We start from the raw sequence: 6,889 nt of genomic DNA on the forward strand, positions 1-6,889 counted from the left end.
TAACAATAATACCCTTTGGCGCAACCAAAACAAAAAGTTTTTTCCACACTGGGCTCAGAGTACAAACACACCTCTAGGCAGAAGGTATTTTGTCTCCCAGCCCAATATTTTCCCCATTATAATCATGAACCTGTTTTCTATTTCCTGAGATCCACACATGGCTTTGCCTCCTTTGCCAGGGGAACTCTTAGAGAAAGGTCAGTAACATCAGTTGTGACCAGGAAGCCTTATCTGAGGGAAACAAGAACTACTGCAGACATGAACATGTGACATGTCCACTCTACAGCCATGCCCAATAAGTCTCTTAAGAGTAGCACATTGTCTTACCAAGAGCACCCTTCACTCATGTACTCTCCCACTGAAAAAAATCTTCACAGAAGAAATGGCAATTAGAATAGCATAGCACAGCATGGCATAGAATAGAAAGGCATTGTCCAAATGCCCCTTTAACATGGACAAGTTTGGGGCATTGATCATCTCCCTAAGAAGCCTGTTGTAGTGTTTGACCACTCTCTCAGTAAAGAAATGTTTCCAAATGTCCAGTATGAATCTCCCCAGATGCAGCTTTGAACCATTGCCAACTGTTCTATCACTGGATACTGCAGAACTACAAAACATTCTGAGTTGGAAGGGAGCCACAGGGATCATGGAGTCCAAGTCTTAAGTGAATGGTCAGTACAAGGGTCAACCCATGACCTTAGGGTTATTAGCACCATGCTCTAACTAAATGAAGCTCAGCACCTCCCTCTCCACTTCACCTCCTCAGGAAGATGTAGACAGAGATGAGGTTTTCCCTCAGCCTCCTTTTCCCCAAACTAGAAAAACCTTAAGTCCTTAGCCACTCCTCATAGGACATTCCTTCCTGCCCTGCCCTTTCCTGAGCTTTGTTGCTCTCATCATGCCATAATATGTAAAAGTTTTTATCCCATTTAGGTAAATTTCTCCAAGCCCAAAGTGATGATAGTATGCAACTGTCACTCCTGACTCTCATTTTTCTTCCACCTGTTATGTATCATCCATCCACCATTGTTAGAGTCCTGAACACATCTAGTAATCTTCCAGAAAAGCAGCAGATATTGTTATGCCTGTGTCTGTACTCTTCTTAGTTGTGAAATATAACGTGTTCTCCATCCAGAGATCACGGAAATGGAACTTCTTTGTTGTCCAATTTCCATCTTATAACACTGCTCAGTGTTTCACTGTCTGCCATTAGCAGCAGTCACTAACTAAAAGATGTGCGTAAGACCACTTAAATCAACCGGAAAAAATGAGATCTTCAATAATTGAATTATTTCTTTTTATTATGTACAGTATGGTTTAATAAAGAGAATATTGGACTGCAAGATAAAACCCACTGGATTCTATTTATAGCTTGACTTCTAGTTTGTAAAGGCATTTTGACAAGTCACTTTTTTTCTTTGCACCTGTTTCCCCATACTTTTCATTTCCATAAAACTTAAAAATTATTATACTACAATCCTTCAATAAGTAATATGTTTTATAAAATTTCAGTTGTCAAATAATTTATTGAAAATTTTCAAGTACATTGTACTTCAAAATGCCTTTTTTTTACTTTCTCTTTTTTTTCCTTTTATTGAACAGGGTTCAGCTTTAACTTAGAAAGGAAAATTAAGGATATGTATGCATTTATCTGGGTCATAATTTCTCAAGAGGTTCTAATATGAATGTATGCAGAATGTTACATATTTGTTATGCTGCTTAAAAGAATATAAGTGCTAGTTAAAGTGAGTGAATATTTGGAGCAATAAGGTAATTCTATACACTTTAAAATTAAACCAATATTATATATTCTTTTACTGCCAGATTCCTGTCATCCTTTAATTTAGCCTTTAGTCATATGATATCTCTAATGGATATTTTCAGACTTTTAATGTTGCAAACAAGTTATAAACAATATTCGTACCAGCTGTACAATTGGGAGGTAAATGAATCAAGTATTTCAGCGCAATAAAAAGAAATAAAAAATGAGATATAGTTGAAGTAACATGGAGACAAAGTCATACTTTCCTTTCTTTCCTTATCTTCATCACAATTCAAAAAAGATTCACCATTTTGGAGGTAAGGAGATTTCCACAGACAATCTGTTTGAGAAGAATGAAGTGTTTCCCGCTTCATATAAGGGAAGAACATTGTGTCATGCTGAGTGATGAACCATTATCCTTTGCCACTGACAGTGGCACTGAATGCCTTCAAATGTACAGCAAGACGTGTTAATGTGTCAAGTCACTCTTCCTTGGAACACCTCACTGGGTTCATAAACACAAGCTACTGCACATGAACAAGAGAGAAAATGTGAAGAGAATGAAGCAGTTCTGAAGATTATGTTGAGGGTAAAAAGATGTGGAATGGAGACCTGTAGAAAATCATAAAAATATTTTTTTCTATTCCAGAAGCTGTTGCCTGAAGGACCTTTACAAATGGCATGCATCCAATAAAGCCACAGGGGACTGTGACAGGTCAGTGGTAAAGAACCTAAAACAAACCAAAGAAGCTGTAGGTTCTGGTTTTGCTCATTCCAGGAAGATAATGATGAGAAATTTTAATGGGGAAATAGAAGGAGCATCTTATCTTACTGAATGTCTATGTCATTAGAAGAAAATGGAGCTCAACGGCAATTTCCAAGACACCCTATGAAGAAAAGGGTGAATTTATTCTGAGGGTAGGTTTGGGAACAGATGCATAGGTTAATCATCATTCATTTATACAAGCTCATTTAAAAATTTGAAAGACTTTAGGGAAATTAAAAGTGCAATTAGAAATTATCAACCTGGTCTTATATTTAAAATGGTCAGGATTGTGACAAATAAAACCCTGTGATGTATTGCTTTAACTGCATTATTAATTAAATAAAAAACCGTATCTGTTTGTTTCAGTACAAAAGCACGCCAACCTTGCATCCCCCATAAGCTGGAAAGAGGTTTCTTTTAAGAGTTTTTCAGTTGTGCTCCCATCCCAGGTGACTTGAGTAGATGATATGCTGGTGCTTTTCCAAGAGCTCCCCCTAAAACAGCTCATGTGTTTCTCCATGAACTGTTGCTCAAGAAATTCTCACTAAAGACAGAATTATTAGAGAGAAAACAATGCCTATCTGAGACCCAAGGTGGATGACTCTGTATTTGGATCTTTCAGAAGATATGCACACACCTCCAGTTTTCCTCTCCTCATCTTGTGCCCCATGAAGGGAAGACTAGGGTAACTAAGACATTAGTTTTCCCATGATGTAAACTTTTATTAGTTGTTGTTCTGATTTGCTTTAATCTGCAAATTTTAAAATATTATAGACTTTCAAGTGTCTCATGTTGTCACATAGTAAAAATGACCTTGTCAGCTTATAACAATTTCCTGAGAAACAACAGTGTTTTGGTTAGGACTGGAGCTAGTCCCTTGACTATACAAAAAATTCTAGGTCTACTGGTCTTGGAGAATCCCTCCTCCATTTTGCTCTCTTGTCTGGTTCCTTTAGTCAAACAGCATATTAAGGGTGTTCACCAAGAAGACATATGCAATAATCAACCTGGCAGCAGTGTCACACAGATGAGAGAGGACCATAAAGGACCACTAGCTCTGGACAGTTTACTTATTCCTGGTTCCTTTCTTTTGATAGGGAAAATTAATATCTACCTGTATGTTCTTTCTTTTGTTCTTATCACTTTTTGCAACATTCAGTAATAAAGAGGGAAAAGGTGTCTATCACTGCTTCCTTTTCACATCTCAACCTAATAATAGATTTTTCTTCGGAATATTATTACACTTCCTGTTCTTGGTACAAGTAGGAAAGCCTAATTTTTTTTGACTCACAGTTTCATTCAGACACATATTGGTGGCCACTTAAGCAAATCAAAAACAGTGTTTCAAAATTGCCTCATATGAAATGAAGGCAGTTTTCTTTAGCAAATTTTGTAAAAGGACTTTTCAAACTACAGGTGGAAAACTGATAAGAATGTTTAGAGCATTAACAAGCAACTGTTGATACAAAATTGATTATTGTAAATATTATAATGATGTCATCGGAACAAGCTGGAGAAGACCCATGAACAGGGTTCAATTAATTTTTTTTCCTATAATTTCATAATATTTCAAAAATCAGAAGGCTATATGCACATACCCATGTTTTAATAGTATTATATTATACTTTTAAATAAAGGAAAAATTAGAGAATCTTTCCCCTTCAGCAGTGGCAGTGGAATAGTCTACTGGAAGTTCCATTCCATGAAGTGACATTTCTTTTCCAAAATGAAACATCTGAATGTTCTGCCAATCACACAGTCCAGTTGGCCAAATATTCTCTATTGCTTTGTGCAGGAATATAGACACGTGTTCAGTGCTGGGCACTTCAGAGACATTCAGTTTAGAAAATATCACAGACCAGCACAACAAACCACCATCTGGAATTTGCTAAAGCAGTCCTATTCATTCCTTGTGTCATTTGTATGCCAAGATAGTTCTTGATCCTAGCATGTGCATCTATAAACTGAGGTGATTTTTCAGGAAAAAGTCCCTTTTCAATGTATTTGTATGCAAATGTATTTTCAAGTGCATGAAATACTTGTCCTCTCTATGCTCTGGGAAAGTGTGTTTTTGGAAAGAGCATCAGTACAGTTTCTTCCCTCTTTCTGATCCTCTGAGCAGATCAGGTAAATTACATGTAGCAGACACTTACAGAAAAGAGAACCAGTTAATTCCTCTTCAATAGAGCAAGGTGAAGAGGAGCCCTTTCCTCTATTCATTGCTCAGTTGAGGAAACCCCTAATCCCTAGAATATTTTAAAAATAATTCTTACTTATTTTATTTAAATGAGATATACAAAATACTTTTGAGTTGTCTAATATGGTGTAGGGAACCAGAAGACTCAGTAAATAGAGCTGAATTCTGGAGAGCTGACTGTGGAGAAAACAGATCATGAGATGAAAACACATGCTGCCTGTGAGACATGTCACCCTTAAAAGCTAACTGTGACAGAGAATGGAGTTCTACAGCCCACTAACTTTCTCTCTGTCAGGCAGATGAAATGGCTGTGATAAAGAGCTGCTGCTGGTAGGCACCAGCAGAGCTCTGGGGGGGGGGGGGGGGAATTTGAAGGGGCAGCAGCAGAGGAATAAATGAGAGAAGTACCCTAGAAGCAGACATGAGGGGCAGTAATGCTCTTTCACACAGATCAGCACGACAGGCATGGAGGAAACTGCAGAGGTGGCAAGGTGGGAAACCCAGTGCAATGTGCAATGCCTGAATGTGGAGAAACCTGTAATGACACTGGTGTATAAGACACTACACTAAACTCCATCACTACTGAGCAAGTCCAAGTGAACTGGCAGACTCAGACTCATACACAGGAAGGCTCTAAACAGAACAGTGTGGTGTAGGCACTGCTTCACAGGCTCAGTTCTTGTAAGCTGTGTGACTGTTTTCAGGCAACATTGCTCTCTATTGGTTTGGCTTGCATATACAGATGTGATCATCAGCTTTCAGCTTCATGAGTAGTTCACTCAATGACTGTTCCAGTCCCACCATTTTGCAATCAATTACTCAATGTAAGCAGACCCTCAGATTTATTTTTTTAATGCACTTCTTAGAGTTATAGAACATATTATTAAGTTTTAATACTTTGGACTCAGAGAAAATTTGGCCAGTAGTCGTTCCTCATTAGAGGAAAGTGGTTACTTTTCAATAATTACTCATTAGAAGAGTCTAAAAGGTATGTTTGCATTTCATGCTACCATGGCTTATTTGTGACTTAAGTCTTCAACTTACATTTTGACTATGTGTATGAATACTGCATTTGCATTTACTGGAATGTACTGGGGTGAAGGATGTATTTGCAGGTTTGAAGTCGTACATATTGTTTTACCTAAGTATCCTTTTCAGTCATTAATTACCTACTACTTATCAGGTATCATAGTTAGTGTATTGTCATTAAATGTGGTCCCCCAATCAAAACTCCATAGTCAAACACCCTGAACATTTAAAGCTGTGGGAGACAGAAAACGACACTGGGATCAGGACTGAGCCTTTAATAGTAAACGCCATGTTTTTGAAATTAGTAAACATTTCAGTGGCAATAGCAGAGTTAAAGTTGAACAGTTCCTAGCTGCACAACACACAATCTAGGCCCTGTACAGGCCTTCTTTGCAGTCTACAAAAGGAATATATTTTAATATACCTTTCTCTTTTAAATTATACATAGAATCAACAATGAGGACATTAGTAAATGATATATTGTCCTTAAGATCAATTTGTGCAAGCACTAAATATATGATGTAATCAAACTCATGAAATTTTAATTTGATACTAACTTTTTACATAGTTGCTGATTTTAAAATTTTAGAAGCCAGATAAAATCCCCTCCAAACTGGGTGTATAGTTGAGGTACATTTGCAAAATGCTTTCAGAATGAAGAAATTAATAAAATAGTTAGTAAAATATAGTGATTTCTGAAAGTATTAAAAGTATTGTATGTCAGTAATACCTACTTTGTTCGTCTCACTTTGGACCTCACAGACTGATAAGAAAGGAAAAGCGTTATAACCCAGAAGTAAAACTGTTGCATGATTATAACCCTGACAACCTCCTCCTAATGAGCTTCCCTGCAGATAGAGGGAAGAAACAGCTTTGATCTCTCAGAGTGAAGGATCTGAATGAACCACTGTTTTAAGAAAAGGAATCTGATTAGGCCTACTCTCTTAGCAATCAAAGTCACAAGCTACCATTTGAGGTATTTGGGAAATTCAGATAAGATTAGTTGCTCCTTGGATAAGCCACTGAAGTCAGTAGGAGCTAATTTTGTCTGGGATATGACCACAGGAAGGAGCACAACGGGAAATGAAGAATAATCTTGCTAAATAGTTTACAGGGTAGAACACATTCTATTAGA

Source organism: Manacus candei, unplaced genomic scaffold (assembly GCF_025592945.1).
Source record: "Manacus candei isolate 608988 ecotype Guabito, Panama unplaced genomic scaffold, ASM2559294v1 h1tg000011l, whole genome shotgun sequence".
NCBI lineage: Eukaryota > Metazoa > Chordata > Aves > Passeriformes > Pipridae > Manacus > Manacus candei.